The 23,483-nt window shown below is 42.3% G+C and overlaps 1 long non-coding RNA gene across 1 annotated transcript in view; it reads right to left on the reverse strand.

The window, feature by feature from the left end:
* Positions 1–23,060: 23,060 nt before the first annotated feature.
* Positions 23,061–23,483, reverse strand: part of LOC126185036 (uncharacterized) — a 1,000,382-nt gene continuing 999,959 nt past the window's right edge. The window contains exon 3 of the long non-coding RNA XR_007536933.1: positions 23,061–23,097. This is a non-coding gene — a long non-coding RNA (uncharacterized LOC126185036). The remainder of the gene's footprint in view (positions 23,098–23,483) is intronic.

The following is a 23,483-nucleotide window of genomic DNA, read 5'->3' on the forward strand; positions in this document are numbered from 1 at the left end:
AGGTGCATGGCACTCACTGCCATGGGGACACGCATCATTAAAATCTACGCTCCTTCAGGCACCGACCAACGACATGAACGGGCTCAGTTTTATTCAGACGAAATCTCCCCCCTGTTTTTAGGAAGATATGACCACTGCCTACTAGGAGGTGATTTTAACTGCGTTCTGCACCCCAAAGATCAGATTTCACACTATACTACATGCCAGGAACTACGTGTAGTGGTGGGAGACCTCGTGCTTCACGATACCTGGGAAGTTCAACACGGCGACCTTTCTGGCCATACCTTACTTACCGGTCATTCCGCAAGCCGACTAGACGGGATATATGCCTCAAAAATTCTTAGATCTGCGATACGGGACTCCGAAGACTGGCAAATGGCCTATTACGACCATTGCGCTTACATCTGTACGGTTCTCCTTCCGCCACAATGTGTATGGCGCAGCCCTGCGCCATGGAAACTGCATGACCTGACCTGTCGTCAATAAGTCATTGAGATGTGGACAGCCTGTGAACGACGCCTTCCCCGCTACCACTCGACTTTGGCATGGTGCGCCAAACCAGCGATCCCAAGGACACTGATGAGATACGGGAAGGACTTGGCAGACTGGCATCGCGACTACTGTTGACTTCTATTATGCGATTCTCCTAGATCTGTACACTGAGCCGCCATCCCCAAACAACCAGCTGGAACGACAAAGAACTAAGGCGAGGGTAATTGCGCTGGCACGTCGTAAATTGCAAGGGGTGGTGATACGGACGCGGCGCCACGATCATGCGGGTTTCGAAATTCCATCAATGCATCATATAGAATCCGGCGAACGACGGCGTCGTCGCCAGATCATCAACACTCTGGCCACGCCTCATGCCACGCAGGTGACCAATCAGAATGACTTCGACCACGCGTTCGTCGAAATTACCGTCGTCCTTATAGTGAAGAAGATGCTGATACCGAAGCAGACGACTCCATTTTGCATTACGTCACGCGCACTCTCCCCCACACGAATGCTTTGACAGTGGCGGTCACGCGAGACGAAGTCAACAACGCAATCGGCAAGGGAGAAGTCAGCAGATCGCGTGCCATTGACGGCTTACCGATTGAGTTTTACCGTGCCTTCAAGGACCTCACGGTACCGCGGTGGACGACTATGTATCAAGAACTGATGACATCTGACCAAGCAATCCCACCCGCCTTTGTTGAGGGTATCATCATTCCGGTCCACAAACCAGCCCGTGGTTCGACGGTCACGAGTTACAGACCGCTCACCCTACTCAATGCCGATTACAAGATTTGCGCTCGCTTACTGGCAATGCGTCTCTGAACAATACTCCCTCATATCCTCTCCCCAGAGCAAACGGCGCCTGGGGAACAGGTTAACATACAGACTGCCACAGGGGAATGCCGCGAATTAATTGCGATGGCGGCGGCCTGCAGACTCCATGCAGCGGTCGTCGCTATAGACTTCGATAGCGCCTTCGATAAAGTACGCCATCGTTTCCTGTTTCCGGTAGCGGCCCGAATGGGCATCCCCCTCCGTTCCTCGAGGTCCTCCGGCGCCTTTACAACAATGCCAGTTCACGTGTCCAAGTCAATGGATGTTTAGCAGGACCGGTACCCATCTGCCGTTTCATACGGCAAGGGTGCCCCCTTTCTACCGTCCTGTATGCCATTGCCCTTGAGCCCCTCATTGGGGGCTTGACAACCAAGCTCTCTGGCCTCACCCTTCACCAACACACTTTTCGCTGGCGGGCATATGCTGATGACCTCCTCCTCCTCATTCGCCCCGGCTTTGAGATTCGAGCAGTCCTCGAATTGATCACACATTATGGGGCTGCCACTAGCATTGCCATGAATGTCGCCAAATCTTCTGCAATGCACATTGGACGAGGCCTCCAGGAAGGTGAAGTGGCACCCTTGCCGCTTGTGCGGACTTTCTGGTTCTTGGGCGTTACCTTCACCCCCACGGTCTCACGCACAGCGGCAACGAATTTCCGTCGCCTTTTACACGCCATCCGCAACGACATCCGCCAGAACCTCCTGCGCCGCCAGGACACACTTCAACGCGTCGAGCTTCTTAATCGTTATGTGGCATCAAAATTGGTCCACATCACGCAAGTTCTCCCTCTGTAATAACAAACACAAACCCAGAGCGCCCTCCAAGCCCTAAACAATCTCATCTCCATAGGACTTAAAAGATTTCATCTTCCACCTCACCTCATACAATTATATCACAATAGTATCCTGACATCAATAATGGGTTATGGCTCGGGAGTCTGGCCGCACAGGCTCACGAGGGTAGTGCCCGCCATGACAGTGAGAAGAGTTCAGAGAAATATGATATTGAGATTTGTGGGGGCCTACAGGACATCTCTAGGGGGAGCCCTATTAGTCATAATGGGGCTCTGCCCCCTGGGCATCAAAATCAGAGATCGGGCTGCCTGGTTCTGGACGAAAAAAGGGAACACTGCGAAAAAGGAGGACATATTAGGCATTAGGGTTGAGGATAAGGGTGAGATAAGGCGAAGAGGTGAGCAGTTGTGGCAGGAATCGTGGGAAGCAAAAGAAACAGGTCTTAGAACATTTGAATTTCTACCGGATGTTAGGGAACGACTGGGAATGAAGTACTTTGAACCAACCCGGTGATTATTCCACTTTCTCATTGGTCATGGGCCCTACCCGACATGTCTATGTCGGTTTGGGAAGAGGACTACTCCCGCGTGTGAATGTGGCGCATCAGAGGGTACTTCCGACCATGTGGTTTATGACTGCCCCCTTTTCAATGATGTAGCATCTACATTACGAGACCAACTACCCGACCATGACAACGTCACTTATTTAGAAGAAAAGACACTTTTAAAGCTCTGAATAAATTGGCTAACGAGGTATCACGAAAAGTGTAGATAGAATACCTGAGGGAACATTAATTAACAATCTGACACATATACCAACTGAATCTAGTGCCCTATTCCCATACCGCCTGTGTGTGGACAGGCCGAGTTTCTTCAAAGTCTGGAATCCGCCACGTACAGGAGTAGAGGGAGTGGGGTACAACACCACGAATATAGGACAAGCACCGGATATGACATAAAATACGCTCATCGGGATTAGCTCGATGAGCAAGGCTCCATAAGTAGGTTTGTATACTGCTGACACACCCGTGACGCTGCAAACAGTAGAGACTAGTTATAGGTAGGCTTTCTAAACGGGAGTATTAGCTCACCTAATAAAATTGTAATTAGCTGCAATCAGTGTTTTGTATAAAGTTTTAGAACCCACTAATCACATAAGGAAGTAGGTTAAGAATGTATAATTATAAACATTTTGTGAATAAATAAATTTAAACAAAGTTCTCCCTCTGGGATCAGTTAATCATAATGGGGCTCTGTCCTCTGGACGTCAAAATCAGGGAACAGGCAGCGTGGTACTGGGCCAAGAAAGGGGAGTTCATGAAAATAGGGGATATACTGGGCGTAAGGGTTGAGGACAAGGGGGTGATAAGGAGAAAAGGCATAGTTATGGCAGGAAACATGGGAAGCAGAAGAGACTGGCCGAAGAACTTTTGAATTTTTACCGGATGTGAGGGAACGAGTAGGGTTGAAGTACTTCGAGCCAATCCAGGGATTGTTACATTTTCTCACTGGTCATGGGCCGTACCCGACATACTTATGTCGGTTTGGGAAAAGGGCTACACCCGCGTGTGACTGTGGCGCATCGGAGGGTACTCCCGACCATGTGATTTATGAGTGCCCCCTTTTCAATGTGTAGCAACCACGTAACGAGACCAATTACCTAACAATGACACCTACTACTTACTAAGACGTGAAGACACATTTCAAACTCTGAACAGTTTGGCAAATGAGGTATCACGGAAAGTACTGACAGAATATCTGAGGGACATCCGTGAATAATAACAAACACCAAACGTGTCCAGTGCCCTCATCCTATACCGCCTGTGCGTGGACAGGCCGACTTACATCAGAGTTGGAATCCGGGTGAGCGGGGTACAATATCACCGAATCGTGACATGCACCAAATATGACATAGACTAGAAACGTAGTTTTTAGGACTTAAAATTAGGAAATTAAAATAGGTACCTGCAGCGATAATACATCCTTGGCCTGCCTAGTGTCAGGGGCACGCTCATAGGGGTTAGCTCGATGAGCAAGGCTCTATAGTAGGTTTATATACTTGCTGACACACCTGTGACGCTGCAGGGAGTAGTGATTAGGCATTAGTAGCTTATAAAGTAGAATTTCAATAATAATATAGCTGCCCATTGCAAATCTGTAAATCTGTACTGGCTGTAGCTCACTTGTTAACATGTAAACTAGCTGGAATTATAATAATTAGTAACATCCAAGGACCCACTAATTATATAAGGTGGTGGGTTACATTGTATAATTATAATGGTTTAGCAAATAAAGAATTTAAAAAAAAAGTTCTCCCTCTGCCGACGGCGATTGGACGCAGCCTTTAGACCGCCTTTGGCTATTATCTCACGGCGGGTACCATGTTCAAAGTCCGTTATGAGACACTTGCCCTGCCCTCACGGGATGGTGACCTCGGGCTCGTCAATGTCCGTATGCGAGCTGCGACCTCGTATATGATTACCACGAGAAGACAGTGGACTGGACGGGGTACATCTCTAACACGCAGCTTGCTTGAGGTGCTCCTGCCTGCTTCTACCTCACCACCGGTGTCTGTCGGCCACATCGTGCCTCATTTGTCTCACATTTCGATCTTTTTCGTCGACTACAGTTACACACATACCAGTCTCCCAGATACGCGCCCTCCCAGGACGAAGGATTTTTACAGCCTACTATTGCGCCGTGTTCCCTGGAATGTGATGGAGACCAAACATCCCTCTATGCAGTGGCGCATACTGTGGACTACCATACACCAGCTCTTCCTCCCTACTGACGTCCGGGCACTGTGGTATCAGAATCAGATCGTCAACAGGAAATTTGCCACGAAACAGCGACTGCACAACATTGGCTTGTCAGAGTCCCCTCTTTGTCTCCTCTGCCAGCAACTGGACACTGATGATCACCGTCTGACATGCGCCTCTTCGCCTGGAGCTTCGTGCAACAAATCATTGCCTGCTATCTCCGAGTGCCACCAGACACAACCGAACCTCGAATGTTTTTATACCCGGAGGACAAGCATTTTCCAGCCACCAAATGCCATGCAATTACGTGGGTCAAAGGGTGGACGGTCGCTTGTCTCTTTCATGAGGGACCTAAATCCCACCTCTACTTCTGGACCTACTTACAAACAGCCCATGCATCTCTCGAAAACACGTCACGTTACCGAACATTATTTGCTAACTATCTTCGAGGGGTCTTTGTTAGGTCTCCAACAAGTTGGAGGGTGCCTGGAGCAGAGGGCACCTACCCCCCTCCCCCCACCCGCGATGTCTGAGCTTAAGCCGCCTATGATCGAATCTATCTCTGACCTCCGCGGATGGGAGTGCGCGTCGTAGATTGCGCGGATTTTATTTCCTTTTTCTTTTCTTTTTCTTTACCCAGCATTTACATTTCTTTATCTGTCACTGTTGCATGTTCCACATAATTTCATAATAATAGTGAATGTTACAAAAACAGAACTCAACTATTAAATAAACAACGACAATGACTTCCCCTTCTCTTGTTTCTTGTGTTTTCCACTTCCCTATGCCCTGCGGGCTTGGTGGTGATGAGGAGGACATTGTGGCCAGGCCTCGAGTTTCGACCCCTGCTCGCTTTGCCCCCTGAGCCCCCACTGGTCCACTATCCCGTACAAAAAAAAGTGGGATAGAGCTTCTGTGCTATAAAAAGGAGATCCTGGGTAAAGAAAATAAAAAAATAATGAAAAAAGACGGGTAGAGCGTCTGCCATGTAAGCAGGAGGTCCCAGATTCGAGTCCCTGTCGGAGCAAACATTTTCAACTGTCCCCGTTGATATAAATCAACGCCTGTAAGCAGCTAAATATCTGGATTTCATTGTAATTTCATTCTTCTGGAGCTGCAAGATTACGAATTGTATCTGTTCTTCATATAATGTTATGCATCTGGCGGAACGGCGACGGTGTGGTGTACTAAGGATTGCTTCCCCCAGGTCTAACCATCACTGCTGACATTTATTGTCAACAACTGAGGTGTCTTGTAGACACAATCCAAGAACAGGAAGACTGCGTGAAGTGATGCTACTCCACGATAACGCCCGCCCGCATTGCTAGACTGACAAAAATCATTATACAGGAGTTGGGTTGGGAAGTCATTCCGCACCCACCTTATTCACATGATCTTTCGCCCTCACATTTTCACCTTTTACGTTCTCTATCGAACATCCTTCACGGAACTTCCTTTCCGGATGAAAATACTTTCCGAATATGGCTCGACGAGTTATTCGCATCAAAACCACGTGTTTCCTACAGTCGCAGAATCGAAAAGCTATCCCAGCACTGGCAGACTGTTGTAAACACTGACGGAGAATATATTATTGATGATTAAAGCCTCTATTATGGGTATCCGTTGTGTTTATTGAACTTATGGAAAAACCGAGCGTACTAATGCACCAATCCTGAATACAGGGTGAGGCAGCTAAGTCATAACACCCTTTGTATCTCCCCAACCGTAATAGATACAAAGATGCCGTTTGGACAGTGAATTACAGGGACAGGGTCTACTTGAATACAGCACATTTCATGTTTGTGATATTTTTTTATTACAGAGATATGAGGCCATCTTTGTTTTTTTTTTAAATGGAGCCCTATGTTAAATTTTAGCGTAACATGGCGGGCTTAAAAAGATGGTTTAAAATATGTGTATATCATAATATTTAGGCGAATAGTTTTTGAGACCCATATGTTCCCGTATCGTATTCGTCCTTCGAAGCCCTTCGAAGCGAGGCTGTCCAATGCGACCTTTCCTGTTGACCACTGAGGAACTTAACAGGCGATACGTCGTGACGAAACAGTAGGGTCGTTATGCCCCAACGCTAGGACGCCCTCTACATGCGCCTCACCAGTTCCAGTTTTCTGCCTTGTCCTCTATATGGCGTTCCATGACCCCGATTCAAGTAGTTTCTTGCAAATATGTGCAAGAAGCTGGCGCGTAGGACACTCACGATCATCATCAGCTCTCCATATCGCTTTATTGCTCTAACAGCATTTCTTCTGCTTTCATCAGACACTAGAATTTTTCGTTGGTCCGGAGTGGCCGTGCGGTTCTAGGCGCTACAGTTTGGAACCGCGTGACAACTACGGTCGCAGGTTCGAATCCTGCCTCGGGCATGGATGTGTGTGATGTCCTTAGGTTAGTTAGGTTTAATTAGTTCTAAGTTCTAGGCGACTGATGACCTCAGAAGTTAAGTCGCATAGTGATCAGAGCCATTTGAACCATTTTTCGTTGGTGTACATGTCTGCTACAAGAAAATGTGACGGAAATGCGAAGTCTCATTAACCCAGCAGCACATTTATACCCTTCTCTCCAGCTACCTCGTGCGTCAACTTAAAGCGTTATCGAGAAGAAGAAGAGAAGCATCAGTGTCATACATGGTATGAGTCGGCAGACAGTGGTTTAATTACTGTATTTAAGGTATCAGGTGCCGTTTGTTGTGCATTAATGTTAGCATGACCGTTCACCTCTTATGAAACACAGTACCACACGGTCTACGACTGGCTTGCGGGAAAACGAGCGAGGGAGAGGAATGATTCCAAGAGATAATTGATAACTTCGACTCGGTGGCTCTGGAGTGGAAACATATCCACAATAAACAGGATTCAAATATTGTCCAGCCACACTTAGTAATGTTTTTCGTGTTGTTTTCTGACAGTGCAGGCAGGAATTTTTCCCGAGGACATGCAGCTCTACCGTATGATTAAATGATGATGGCGTCCTCTTGGGTAAAATATTCCGGAGGTAAAATAGTCCCCCATTCGGATCTCCGGGCGGGGACTACTCAGGAGGACGTCGTTATCAGGAGAAAGAAAACTGGCGTTCTACGGATCGGAGCGTGGAATGTCAGATCCCTTAATCGGGCAGGTAGGTTAGAAAATTTAAAAAGGGAAATGGATAGGTTAAAGTTAGATATAGTGGGAATTAGTGAAGTTCGGTGGCAGGAGGAACAAGACTTTTGGTCAGGTGATTACAGGGTTATAAATACAAAATCAAATAGGGGTAATGCAGGAGTAGGTTTAATAATGAATAAAAAAATAGGAGTGCGGGTTAGCTACTACAAACAGCATAGTGAACGCATTATTGTCGCCAAGATAGACACAAAGCCCATGCCTACTACAATAGTACAAGTTTATATGCCAACTACCTCTGCAGATGATGAAGAAATAGATGAAATGTATGACGAGATAAAAGAAATTATTCAGGTAGTGAAAGGAGACGAAAATTTAATAGTCATGGGTGACTGGAATTCGTCAGTAGGAAAAGGGAGAGAAGGAAACATAGTAGGTGAATATGGATTGGGGGGAAGGAATGAAAGAGAAAGCCGCCTTGTAGAATTTTGCACAGAGCATAACTTAATCATAGCCAACACTTGGTTCAAGAATCATAAAAGAAGGTTGTATACCTGGAAGAATCCTGGAGATACTAGTAGGTATCAGATAGATTATATAATGGTAAGACAGAGATTTAGGAACCAGGTTTTAAATTGTAAGACATTTCCTGGGGCAGATGTGGATTCTGACCACAATCTATTGGTTATGAACTGCAGATTGAAACTGAAGAAACTGCAAAAAGGTGGGAATTTAAGGAGATGGGACCTGGATAAACTGAAAGAACCAGAGGTTGTAGAGAGTTTCAGGGAGAGCATAAGGGAACAATTGACAGGAATGGGGGAAAGAAATACAGTAGAAGAAGAATGGGTAGCTCTGAGGGATGAAGTAGTGAAGGCAGCAGAGGATCAAGTAGGTAAAAAGACGAGGGCTAATAGAAATCCTTGGGTAACAGAAGAAATATTGAATTTAATTGATGAAAGGAGAAAATACAAAAATGCAGGAAATGAAGCAGGCAAAAAGGAATACAGACGTCTCAAAAATGATATCGACAGGAAGTGCAAAATGGCTAAGCAGGGATGGCTAAAGGACAAATGTAAGGATGTAGAGGCTTGTCTCACTAGGGGTAAGATAGATACTGCCTACAGGAAAATTAAAGAGACCTTTGGAGAGAAGAGAACCACTTGTATGAATATCAAGAGCTCAGATGGCAACCCAATTCTAAGCAAAGAAGGGAAGGCAGAAAGGTGGAAGGAGTATATAGAGGGTTTATACAAGGGCGATGTACTTGAGGACAATATTACGGAAATGGAAGAGGATGTAGATGAAGACGAAATGGGAGATAAGATACTGCGTGAAGAGTTTGACAGAGCACTGAAAGACCTGAGTCGAAACAAGGCCCCGGGAGTAGACAACATTCCATTTGAACTACTGATGGCCTCGGGAGAGCCAGTCATGACAAAACTCTACCATCTAGTGAGCACGATGTATGAGACAGGCGAAATACCCTCAGACTTCAAGAAGAATATAATAATTCCAATCCCAAAGAAAGCAGGTGTTGACAGATGTGAAAATTACCGAACTATCAGTTTAATAAGTCACAGCTGCAAAATACTAACGCGAATTCTTTACAGACGAATGGAAAAACTAGTAGAAGCCGACCTCGGGGAAGATCAGTTTGGATTCCGTAGAAATGTTGGAACACGTGAGGCAATACTGACCTTACGACTTATCTTAGAAGAAAGATTAAGAAAAGGCAAACCTACGTTTCTAGCATTTGTAGACTTAGAGAAAGCTTTTGACAATGTTAACTGGAATACTCTCTTTCAAATTCTGAAGGTGGCAGGGGTAAAATACAGGGAGCGAAAGGCTATTTACAGTTTGTACAGAAACCAGATGGCAGTTATAAGAGTCGAGGGGCATGAAAGGGAAGCAGTGGTTGGAAAAGGAGTGAGACAGGGTTGTAGCCTCTCCCCGATGTTATTCAATCTGTATATTGAGCAAGCAGTAAAGGAAACAAAAGAAAAATTCGGAGTAGGTATTAAAATTCATGGAGAAGAAGTAAAAACTTTGAGGTTCGCCGATGACATTGTAATTCTGTCAGAGACAGCAAAGGACTTGGAAGAGCAGTTGAACGGAATGGACAGTGTCTTGAAAGGAGGATATAAGATGAACATCAACAAAAGCAAAACGAGGATAATGGAATGTAGTCAAATTAAGTCGGGTGATGCTGAGGGAATTAGATTAGGAAATGAGACACTTAAAGTAGTAAAGGAGTTTTGCTATTTAGGGAGTAAAATAACCGATGATGGTCGAAGTAGAGAGGATATAAAATGTATACTGGCAATGGCAAGGAAAGCGTTTCTCAAGAAGAGGAATTTGTTAATATCGAGTATAGATTTAAGTGTCAGGAAGTCGTTTCTGAAAGTATTTGTATGGAGTGTAGCCTTGTATGGAAGTGAAACATGGACGATAACTAGTTTGGACATGAAGAGAATAGAAGCTTTCGAAATGTGGTGCTACAGAAGAATGCTGAAGATAAGGTGGGTAGATCACGTAACTAATGAGGAGGTATTGAATAGGATTGGGGAGAAGAGAAGTTTGTGGCACAACTTGACTAGAAGAAGGGATCGGTTGGTAGGACATGTTTTGAGGCATCAAGGGATCACAAATTTAGCATTGGAGGGCAGTGTGGAGGGTAAAAATCGTAGAGGGAGACCAAGAGATGAATACACTAAGCAGATTCAGAAGGATGTAGGTTGCAGTAGATACTGGGAGATGAAGAAGCTTGCACAGGATAGAGTAGCATGGAGAGCTGCATCAAACCAGTCTCAGGACTGAAGACCACAACAACTAACAGGCAGGAACCGTGCGGCAGACAAAAAGTGATGGTAAGGATTGTTGGTGTCAGAAAATGCTTACGCCGAGAAAGAAACATACAAAACATAAGAAAAAGCAAAAAGTATAGTAGTAAGAAGAGAAATAATCTAGATTCAGAGACAGAACTACAATAAATTTGAAGGAAGGAAGGTTGGGTTTAACGTCCCTTCAATAAATTTGAGAGCAGTGAGATCGTGAAAGAGGGAAAAGGACATTCAATGACGATAAATGTAGAAAAGTCCAAAGTGACAAGCATCATCAAACTAAAGGTTCAGTTGAAGAACCGTAGGAACGAAAGACCTTGGAACAAGTAAAGTCTTTGATGTACTTAGGAAGTTTGTTGACAGAAAATGGGTACTCTATAGAAGAAATACGAAGGAAAATACCTACGGCTATGTGTGATTTTGAAAACATGAAAGCTTTGCTCACAGGAAAATCGTTTTGATAAAACTCAGAAAGAGTGTCGACAAGTGATTATCTAGAGCGTAGCTTCATACTGATAGTCAGAAAGAGGCAGGAAATAGAACTGGCGGAAAGGATAAGAATGGTAATATATATTGGCTGGAACATATATTACGAAGTAATTGCCTGCAACGAAGATTCATCGAAGAAAAAGATTGTCAAGAAGAGAGTCTCCCTCTCTTGTTGGAGAAGGTTTGGAATGTCGGATGACATCAAAATGGAAAAGGTATACTTCTCGCATCCCGTATGTTCATCATCTTTTGTTTCATTTTTGTAGATCTGACGATAGCCGTGCTCGATATGTAATGTCTCGTCGCCTACGAGGTGTTAAACGCTAATCTCTTTTATCTTTTACCCTAGCAAAAAAATATTCTTTTTTCGTTAAATTGATTATAAACGCTTTCGGTAGGTGTGCGGCCACAATAAGCGAGCGCAGCAGTGGGAGAACGCAGACGGGAGCGCTGCCGTGTTTGACAGCGCGCCGGCGTAAATCGAGACGCAATTACAGTTGGGGCGAATGGCCCGGGCGAACCCCGCACGTACACTAAACTTCATAAAGATAGTGCAAAGACTAGAGCAAGAAAATAGCGCTTGTTAATTCGGCCCGGCCAACCCCTCTCTCCGGCGGAGATAAAGCGAGCGAGCCCCGTAATCTGCTTTCTTGGGCGTGTCGCAAGTGTAGCGCACTTCCGCTCTCAGGCGTGATTCCGGCCGCGCCGTTCCGCCCAAATACAAAATAAAGCTGGAGAGGGGGGACTCGCTCCGGCCGTTAACTACAACAAATATCTCCCTCCCGCCAACTTCTCCTTTCCGCCTCTCGGATTTCGACCGAATGTTTGCTTAAACGCCGATGATTCAGCCGAGTGCTGTACCGGAGCGCCAGTAACACCAGTCCTACGGAAACAAATAGTTTCCTCTTAATTCGAATCTGAAAGCGACTTACGTAATTTACTCTACTAATTAAAAACTCTAGTGGTAGTCATGTCAGATGCACGATGTGCTCTAGCGGAAGCCTGTATCGCAATAATGTGGATGTGAAGCTCTTGTTCTCATCATTCATACGCTATAATCAGAAAATCAGAAATTATTACCATTAGGAGTATTTTGTAACCACGATATCGTCGTATAAACGTTAAAATATTGTGGGACACTATACACAGCAGGTTTTTAGTTCTTGTTCTGCCTGTATGACAAATATCAGAGTAAGTCAGTTATGTTGGATAGTATAGGAATAGGCGCAGGATTCTACTTCTCCCCTGTTGCTTCTAATGCACGTAACACGCCTTCCGCTTTCATTGTCAGAAAATAAAACTTTTGTTCTCCTTTCACATGATACAAGTATAAGAAAGAAATGTCGTATCAGTCCTCTTACTGAAAAAGCAGCAAACTAAATATTCGAAGCCATCAACAGATGGTTGAAGGCAAAAGGATTATAGTTAAATTTTCACAGGACTCAGTAAATAAAATTACAAACATCTAATACAATTCAACAAGCTATAAAAATTGTGTACTCAAACAATGAAATGTGAAAAGCGTTAAGCTGTCGAAACTACAGAAGAAGTACAACCGCCCGCATCTCGTGTTTGTGCCGTAGCGTTCTCGCTTCCCACGCCTGGGTTCCCGGGTTCGATTCCCGGCAGGGTCAGGGATTTTCTCTGCCTCGTGATGGCTGGGTGTTGTGTGCTGACCTTAGGTTAGTTAGGTTTAAGTAGTTCTAAGTTCTAGGGGACTGATGACCATAGCAGTTAAGTCCCATAGTGCTCAGAGCCATTTGAACCATTTTTTGAAGTACAACCCTACTTATAAAAAGCACACCGTAAAATTAATGAAGCACTCTGGTTCAGTTACATTTGCAGCAATAATTACTGCTGGTATAGGTGATTTGAAGATGGAAAAAAATGTTTATTATGATTCTCAATATTTCAATTCGCTAATGGGTTACGATATCATTTTTAAAGGAAATTCAGATTATATGGACAGTAGGCCTATTTTCAGAACACAAAAGCGTGTTTTAAGAACTGTGTCTTGTGTTAAATCTAAAGTATCCTGCAGAGGTATCTTCATCACACGTAGTATTAACTGTCGTGTTGATAATGTAATTTAGTTTAAGACTGAATTACTAAACTCCCTATCGTGCAATTCCTCCTGTGGTCTTCAGTACAAAGACAGGTTTGATACACCTCTCTATGCTACTGTATTCTGCGCAAGCCTCTTCATCTCCGAATAGCTACCGCAACCTGTATCCAATTGAACCTGCTTGCTCTATTCATCTCTTAGTCTGCCTGTACATTTATTAGCTGCCACACTTACCTCTAACATTAAATTTATGATTCCTTGACGTCTCAGGAGGCGTTCTATCAGTCGATCTCTTCTTTTACTCAAATTGTGCCACAAATTTCTATTCTCCTCATTTCTAGTCAGTACCTCCTCATTCGTTACATAATCTGCCAATCGAATCTTCAGCATTCTTCTGTAGCATCACATATCAGAAGTTTCTGTTACCTTCTGTCTGAAATGCTTTTCGTCCACGTTTCACTTCCGTACAAGCCTATGCTCCAGACAAATACCATCAGAAAAGATTCCCTAAGACTTATTTACAGCTTGTACCAGACGGCAGTTACAAGAGTCGAGGGGCATGAAAGGGAAGCACGTAACACATTTCTCTTTCTCATAAATGCTTTTCTTGCCATTACCAATCTACATGTTACATTCTTTCTACTTTGGTCATTATCAGTTATTTTAATGTCCAAATAACAAACTTCATCAACTACCTTTAATGCCTCCTTTCCTAATTTAATTCCCTCAGCATCACGTGATTCAATCAGACTACGCTCCATTACCCTTGTTTTACTATTATTGATGTTCATCTTATAATTTATTTGCAAGATACTTTCTGTTCTACGTCTACATACATAGATACTCCGCAAGTCACAGTACGGTGGGTGGCGAAGAGGACCCTATGCCACTACTAGACATTCCCTTTCCTGTTCCACTCGCTAATAGAGCGAGGGAAAAATGTCTGTCTAAATGAATCCTTATGTGTCCTAATTTCTCGTATCTTATCTTTGTGGTCCTTACGAGCTATGTAGATTGGCAGCAGTAAAATGGTTCGACAGTCAGCTTCAAATACTGGTTCTCTAATTTTCTCAATAGTGTTTCTCGAAAAGAGCGTCGCCTTCCCTCCAGAGATTCCCATTTGAGTTCCTGTAGAACTTACATGTTGTTCAGACCTACTGGTAACAAATTTAGCAGCCCGCCTCTGAATTACTTCGGAGTCTTCCTTCAGTCCGACCTGGTATGGATCCCGAACACTCGAACAGTACTCAAGAACAGGTAGCACCAGCGGGCTCCTTTGCACGTCAACTACACTTTCGTAAAATTCTCCCAATAAATCGAAATCGGCCATTCGCCTTCCCTACCACAGTTGTCACATGCTCGATCCATCTCGCATTGCTTTGCAACGTTAGACCCAGATATTTAAACGACTTCACTGTGTCAAGCATGACACTAGTAATACTATATCCGAACATTATTAGTTTGTTCCTCCTACTTATCCACATTAACTTACATTTTTCCACATTTAGGGCTAGCTGCCGTTCATCACACCAGTTGGAAATTTTGTCTAAGTCGTCTTGTCAGTCACTCAGCTTCGACACCCACCCTGTCCGCGAAATCATTTATGTACGTATATATAGAGAACAACAACGGTCCTGTCACACTTCGCTAGGACACTCCTGACGACAACCTTGTCTCCGATGGACACTCGCCGTTCAAATGGTTCAAATGGCTCTGAGCACTATGGGACTTAACATCCATTGTCATCAGTCCCCTACAACTTAGAACTACTTAAACCTAACTAACCTAAGGACAGCACACAACACCCAGTCATCACGAGGCAGAGAAAATCCCTGACCCCGCCGGGAATCGAACCCGGGAACCCGGGCGACACTCGCCGTCGAGGCCAACATACTAGTTCTATTATTTAAAAAGTCTTCCAGCGTCTCACATATCTGTGAACTTATTCCATACGCTCGTACCTTCGTTAACAGCCTGCAATGGAGCACTGTGTCAAATGCTTTAAGGAAATATAGAAATATGGTATCTGCTTGTTGTCCTTTATCCATAGTTTGCAGTATATGTGAGAAACGGGCAAGCCGAGTTTCTCACGAGCGATACTTTCTAAAATCATGCTGACTGGTGCACAAAAGAGTCTCAGTCTCAAGAAAGTTTATTATATTCGAATTGAGGATATGTTCAAGGATTCTGCAACAAACAGAAGTTACGGATATTGGTCTGCAATTTCGTGGGTCCATTATTTTACCTGTCTTATATACTGGAGTCACCTGCGCTATTTTCCAGTCGCTTGGGACTTTGTGCTGGGCGAGAGATACATGATAAATGCAAGCTACATAAGGCGCCATTGCCGTAGAGTACTCTATAAAATCGACTTGGAATTCCATTCGGACCTGGCGACTTATTTGTATTCAAATCTTTCAGTTGCTTCTTTACGCTAGGGATGCTTATTACTATGTCGTCCATATGTGAGTCTAGCTCTAAACGTAGAAAAATGTAAGTTAATGCGGATGAGTATGAAACACAAATCCATAATATTTGGATACACCATTAGTAGTATCCTGCTTGACACAGACAGGTCGTTTAAATATCTAGGAGTAACGTTCCAAATCGACATGGTATGGAAAGACCATATGAGGATTGTTGTAGGGAAAGCGAATGGTCGACTTCGGGTTATCGGTAGAACTTTGGGAAATGAAATCGAACGAGCATTTGGGGATTGTGGTAAGGTGAATAGTCGACATCTGGTTATTGGCAGAATTTTGGGACAGTGCAGTTCACCTTTAAAAGGGGTTACATATAGGACATTAGTGCGATCTCTTCTTGACTACTACTCAAGTGTTTGGGATCCGTACCAGGTAGGATTAAAGGAAATCGTCGAAGCAATTCAGAGACGGGATGCTATATTTGTTACCGGTAGGTTCGAACAACACGTAAGTGTTACGGAGATGCTTCGGGAACTGAAATCGGAATCCTTGAAGGGAAGGCGACGTTCTTTTAGATGAAGACTATCGAGAAAATTTAGAGAACCGGCATCTGAAGCTGACTGCAGAACGATTCTACTGCCGCCAACATACATATCGCATAGGACCACGAAGAAAGGATACGAGAAATTAGGGCTCATATGGAAACTTGAAGATAGTCGTTTTTCCTTCGCTATAATAGGGATTGTAACAGGAGAAGAAATGACAATAGTGTACAGGGTACCCTTCGCCAAGCACCGTACGGTGGCCTGCGGAGCATTGATGTAGATGTTGAAACTTTTGTTTGGGGGAAATGATAATTAAGTGACTGGATATCCCTTTGAAGGTGACCGCCATTCCCTTGGGTTACCAACAATTATTCCATACGTCAGATATTGTACTCTTTACACACACATGTGATCTATCTCATACAAAGTAATCATTTCTTCTGTATTTCTCTTTCTCTCTCTCTCTCTCTCTCTCTCTCTCTCTCACACACACACACACACACACACACACACACACACGCACTGTTGGGTGGGGGCAATGTTGGTTAACAGACTTGTTACTATTGAGACGGTCAATGATGATCAGTTTAGAGGGTAACGTACTCTTGGGTGGGAAACAGTTTACAGTGTGACTGTCCACAATGGCGAGGACGTCTCTGACAATGTCAAACCACTGCAGAACGTTTTCCTGGCTTTATAAAACGCCGCAATGCGGAGTTAGCAAACGAAATGTGATTAGTAAGCAGTAGTCAGCATCTTGTTGCTGTTTACGACATTTCCACAGAATACGAGCTCCAAGGCCTGAGATATCGCCATAGGAACCTGAAACTCTGCTGATGTCTATGCTGAATCTTTCGCGCAACGGCGATAGGAACAACTAGCGGATCTCTGCCCCGCAATTTTTGGACTAAAATTTTTTCTATTGTTTATGGCACATAATAATGATCACAGATGGTCATAGTTCTTCTTCAGAAGTGAATACGATCCCACACCATCTCTTCCCATAACCCAGCGTGTGCTGTTCGATATGCAAAATCCCATGCAATAGTTACCTCAACGTATTACTTTTTATGGACATCACACGGGCGATGGAATGTCCTCATACACGACTTCCCATTCTACAAATAAATCTTCTACTTTATTTTTGACAGCTGTTATAAACTTCAGGCAATAATCGAAGCTCCTCTTTAATAGATACTGTTTCGTTAGCATGTGAATTATTGCCAATAACTTTTCATTTTTTCACGTTATACTAACATTATAAAATTACAATGCACGTGCACAGGCTCTGATTTAGCATGAATTTCTGGAGGGGGAGGGGACAATCTGCCCCAGACTTTTCTTAGCATTAATTATGTTTAGACCCTGTCCGAACACGCCTGGTGGTAAGACTCGAGCTTTCTTTTCGCACTACAAAAGACTGTGCAGGCTCTGATTTACAAGAAATTTCTGGTGGAGTTCCCTAAAATTTTTTTAGACTCTAGATTATGAGTAAGCCTCGCCCTGTGGAATCCCTAGAATTTGTAAACAATACAAATCAATTTTGATGTTTTAAAACTGGTTTGATCCAGTTCGCCACGATTATTTTTAAAATTTAACGCAGAGAGTCACCTCTGACTGAGGCTGAAGACTGTAGTCAGCTTATAAGCAACATCTGAATGCAATAAAGCCCAGAAAAACGTTGGCACAGAGATGTGAAAGTCGCTTCCTTTTGCTTGAGAGAAAGATAAAGCAAGAAGTGGACTTGAGATTCTAGGAATGTACATGCACAGACACTGATTCAGCAGGATATTTATAAGAAACTTCTGAGATACGGAATCTCCCTCTTCACAACTTACCTGCAAGAATGTGCATGGAAACTTATGGGAATATGTTCAGTACGTGTTTCTTATGAGATGAGAAATTTTCGGGGAACCCCGTCTCCACAATATGCAGAGCGGCAGAGGGTAAAAAAGCAGTGCTTCCAACTTGCAGAAGGCATTGATGTTACATCACTGAAGATCTCTACAGCATGAGCAGATGGGAGTGAAAGAGCAGAATAAGAAATTACACAACAAATTTTAGTATTCCTGAAACCGTTCTCATTGTGTAGTCTGTCATTTGTTATACATGTTTTGTATCTATGAATGCAACTCAGACATGTTTTTCTCATTCGGTCAGCCATAATCTTTGGAGAATCTGCTGTCTAGAACCCCCCTCCTCCTGATCGAGCAGCTGGAAAATCTGCAAGAAACAGCAGCAACAGCGGAAAATCTGCGGAAGTAAAGCACCTCGCTAGGCTGAACTTTGTTAACTAATCAAATAATATTACTAAAATGTGGGAACTGGCAGTGAAGCACATTAAGTTAGATGCTCTTGAACGGATCGCCGTTGGGTCAGCATTTAGAAGCCGAATAGGTACTGGCGCTATAGATAATAAGCTTGGGTTTAAGAAGCCTAGACATTTCTTGGTTGCCTGTTTCCACATTTTCGAGAACCGTTATCTAATTGACCAACCTCTTAAAATCAGTTGTTCACTAGTCTGCAACTTTCTCTTGCCCAAGTTAGGCCAGGAGAAACAGATGTACCAATATATAAAAAGCAAATCTCTGTTGCTGTCTTATAACATCAGTAAATAGTCTCCAACCAATATTGCAGACCGATTAAAAAAAATACTGAAAATTTTGCAAGTTTGGGATTCCGGCTGGGATTTGAAGGAAATAGTTCAATTGCAAGTTAACGTTAATGAAAATAAGGCATGTTATGCAAGAGTACACAGGAAACTGCATAGGGTAGTAGCAAATAAAACCGCGGCAATAAACGTTAAGTCAAAGGATAAGGTCAGCTTCAATTCTAGCCAAACTGTATCTGGTAAATTATCACGTATAACATGTGTCTAAATATATTCTATATGCGAACAGATTTAACATTGCCAACACACCGTTCCCCGCTGATCTCAAACAGTATAGTAATTTGAAAAACAAAATAGACATCTCTGTAATCGTCTATGGAATCCAGAATTCCGGTTATGACGGGGTGACTGTAGAACACAACACAGATGATAAAGAATTTAAAGTTGTACCACTGTATATCACAAAACACTTTCGCGACAGACAAGTAAATCTATTGATGCTGCAAGTTAATAATACGGATATATGCCGTTTCTATTGCATAAAAAATTGTCAAGACTAGGTCACAGTAGTATTACTGCATCCTATGAGTCCATCTTCGTATGTGTTGTTTTCATTCCTTGCAAAGATTAGATGTACATTTAGTCGACTGTAGGCAGTTTAAACTGGTCACCAGTAGTTTGGCAGCTGGCAAACACAACCCTGTAAAAATTACAAAGTTCATCAAAAAACTGTAACTGCTATTTGTACGCAATTTATGCTGATACGAAACGCGTACTGCATCCAGTTTCTGGCGCACTAATAGTGCTCACTCTAGTACAAATTCTGATGAGGTTTATTTGTATAAAGCATTCCGTATTGCCTACTAAATATACACTACAACTATGAACAGAAATAGTCTAAGTTTAAATTGTACAGATGCAAGGATAGCTTGCAATGCTTCAGTGAACAGCTCTATGCCATTGCTGAGACTGTGAACGCCTTTTTATTAAAAAATAAAAGTATGGCATTAAGCTCTGAGGAAGAGTCAGCGTTTCACTCAGCAGAGGTTTGCCATACCTGCAGGAAACTGTTTGAGGAAGGTGATGGTAAACACAGAGATCGCAGCTATTTCACCGGCGCGAACCAACGTACAGCACATTCCAGTTGCAATGTGAACTATGGACCTCACTGTACCGTATCCATCGTATTCCACAATCTGAGCAATTACAATGAGAGTATCCTGAGCATGAGCATTTGTGAACAAATGCAAATAGATGGCAATGAAGAAATTAAATTAAGTTCTGGCCATAGAGAGATCAAGGAAAATAATAAATCATTCACAAAGAATATTCCAATATTGCACCAAGAGAAGAGATGAAACATAAATTTACAATGTATCTATTCACTAAAAAGTGTGTATCTTAGGCCAACTCAAGACAATGAAAACATATTTTTACAACGACAGAGCGATTAATCTTATTAATCAGAAGGAAATTTTGCCATAAGAGTATGTGAGCAACGAATCGTTTCCTGTTGGAAGATCGTCGATCTCAATCGAGAAGTTTAAAAGTTTTTCAACATTCAAAACAGTAACGAAGACTTTACCAAAGAGCTTGCAGTTCACGGAATAAATTCAAGTGTAAAACACATGGTGAATATCTAGATTAATAACTGAAACTTGACGTGCTACTGCTTGGTGACATGTATTAAAATTTTCACGGTGATTGCCTTAAAACATATGAATTGGATTCTGGACATTATATTACTTTGCCTGGCTTGGAATGGGGTGCTCTGATGAAAAGTCCTAAAGTAGAATTGCAGCTTATTATTGATATATAGAAGAGCTCCAATTTGTAGAATGAGGCATCAGACAGCGAATTATTCATTGTTCTTGCAGACAGGCAGTCCCCAACAAAAACTCATGCCCGATTATCATGACAAAATTGACGAATGTTACATAGTTTACCTGGATGCGAGTATCCTATATAGATGGGCAATGTTGATACATCTTGCGGTGGCCAGTTTTGAATGGCTACCTCCACAAACTGTCAAAAGCTTTGTGGTGGAAAACATAAATTTTCCTTATCTGCACTGGATGGCAAAGGTTGATACTGGTAAAGTGAATACAGTAGTGTGGGGTTACTACAGTACAGAAAATGATGATGATTGGTTTTATTGAAAATATTTGAAAAATGTAATATATGTAATGCGATTATTTTAAATACCTATAAAAATATAGATAATATAGCTAAATAATGAATTATGTATAACGTTGTATGAAAGAGTTATAATAATTTTAATTTTTAATTTTTTTTAATATTTCTTTTCTGCCTCCCATTTCCTCTGCCTGCTACATGGAGCATCACATTGGACAGCCTCTCCCTTTTAACAGAGCTGGCATGAGCTGTGTGTGTTTCTTATGAGGATAGCTGAGACGACCACAGGTAACTCCTCACACTGCAGTGGGCTCTCTGTCTCGCAGCAAGTGAGCCTACACTAAAGAAAACAGCGTTTTTATTGTATGCATGTGTATGTTAATGACAGAAGAGTTCGAGTGAACAACTGTTTATATTTTTTCTGAACGTGGTGAAAAAGGGTGAAGTATTTTTTGTTTTTGTTTTTAAATTTTTTGAGACGCCATTTAATGATGAGGCACAGGAGTAAATACTTGAAATATTTTGTGGACACATCTATGTGAGATGAAATTTAGTGACAGGGTAGAGAGATAGTAAATATGAAATTTAAATAATGTGACAGCAGAAAGGGCAATTTTCTTACATAATTACTGGAAATTTTTTTACAGTTTCAGGAAAAGTGTTACAATTTCTAGGATATTTGTTAAAACTTTGTGGAAATTTGTCACAATTTTTGGGGGGACCATCTGTTACAATTAAGCAGATCGTAATTCTCCACTGACCACCATTCTCTCTATTGAGCATGATTCTTTCCATTGACCATCATTCTCTATTGACCATCATTCTCAGTTGACCATCATTCTCTCCATTGACCATAATTCTCCATTGACCATCGTTCTACATTGACCATTTAACCATTTAAATTAACCATGTACCATTAACCATTTACTGTTCACCATTTGCTATTTCTTATTTGTCATTTACCATTCACCATTTACTATTCGCTGTTTACCATTTGCCAATTACTGCTTACCAATGTGAGCTTTGGTTCAAATTGAGACATTTGCTTGTAATCAGTTCATTTGTTGACTGAGTTTTGTCGTTTCCCACATGTCTCTAAATTCAGATGCATCAAATAGTAGTCTTAAGAGTTGGTTCCCGAGTTACTATTGCACAACTACTAATTTATTACTGTATTTTTCTTTCTTAGAGATGTTCTGCATCTGGAAGATAACCTCATTATCGATTTACGGAACGAAAAGTATATCTATGAACTATTAATGGACGGAAAATACGAGGCTGTATCAGGTATGTTTCTTCGTGTAGGATGTTCAGGTCTCCGTTACAATTTCCCTACAGAAAATCGTGGGTACAAGATAGAATAAAGTGTACAAGTAGAGTGTACTTTCTTTCTGACAGATTTTGTACGAAACTATCTTTATTCGCTTCTGAGGCACATTTATGTACACTTCTGAAAGAGACTCGTCATTGAAGAAGATGTTCTGTTTGTTAAGATGTTTGTGATCCATCCAAATGGTTGCATATTTTTATCAGATGGCAGAGGGGGAAGTATAGAATGCTTTTCGAAAGTCTGTAGCTTGGACAATTTTGTCTATGTGTAGAGGAAGCTTCAGTGAGTGACGGGTTCGAGATGATAATGTTTCGATTTCTATGTGAATGTCAGCATGACATAAACCAGAAAATTTAGCAGCATTTTGTGACACATATGTTATTGATATTATTTCATTCTAAAGCGGGTTGTATTACATACAATGAATATTAGAAATACAAGACCAGGGATGTTTCGTTCAGCTAAAACAATGTACATCCAATTACACTTCAATGTCTCAAAATTCTAAATATTAATAAAAACAAATAATCAAAGTAAAACCTTCGTAACTAAATAATAATCCGAGACATAATTTCTAATCTACACAAAGAAAGTAAATGAAAACGAACATACCAGTTCCCGCCACCAGCGCGCTAATTACGTGAGTCTCCTGAAAAAGAAAATTTTGGTTACATTAGTGTCCTGCAAGAGAATTCAGGTCTGAGCAACCTGCTTCTAGCGTTTTTCAGATGTGGCTACATCTGTTGTTACTAGGAACTAGAACCACTACCATCAGTAAGTTAAATTAAATCGGTGAAACCAACGCATAGATAATGCAGCAAATTCAGTGACAATCTTGCATCAGGCACTCTAATTTCTTCGTATTTACCAGCTACAAAGACCTACTGTAACATGCTAAACATGTTACATTTTTATCTATTAGCTATCAGTATGGCTATCATTCAGATCCATCAACAGCGACCTGAATAAAATCATGACAACATGGCTGACACAGGCAAAGATAGCACTCCAGAAACTCACATCACCCATACTTTC

Source organism: Schistocerca cancellata, chromosome 4 (assembly GCF_023864275.1).
Source record: "Schistocerca cancellata isolate TAMUIC-IGC-003103 chromosome 4, iqSchCanc2.1, whole genome shotgun sequence".
Classification (NCBI taxonomy): Eukaryota; Metazoa; Arthropoda; class Insecta; order Orthoptera; family Acrididae; genus Schistocerca; species Schistocerca cancellata.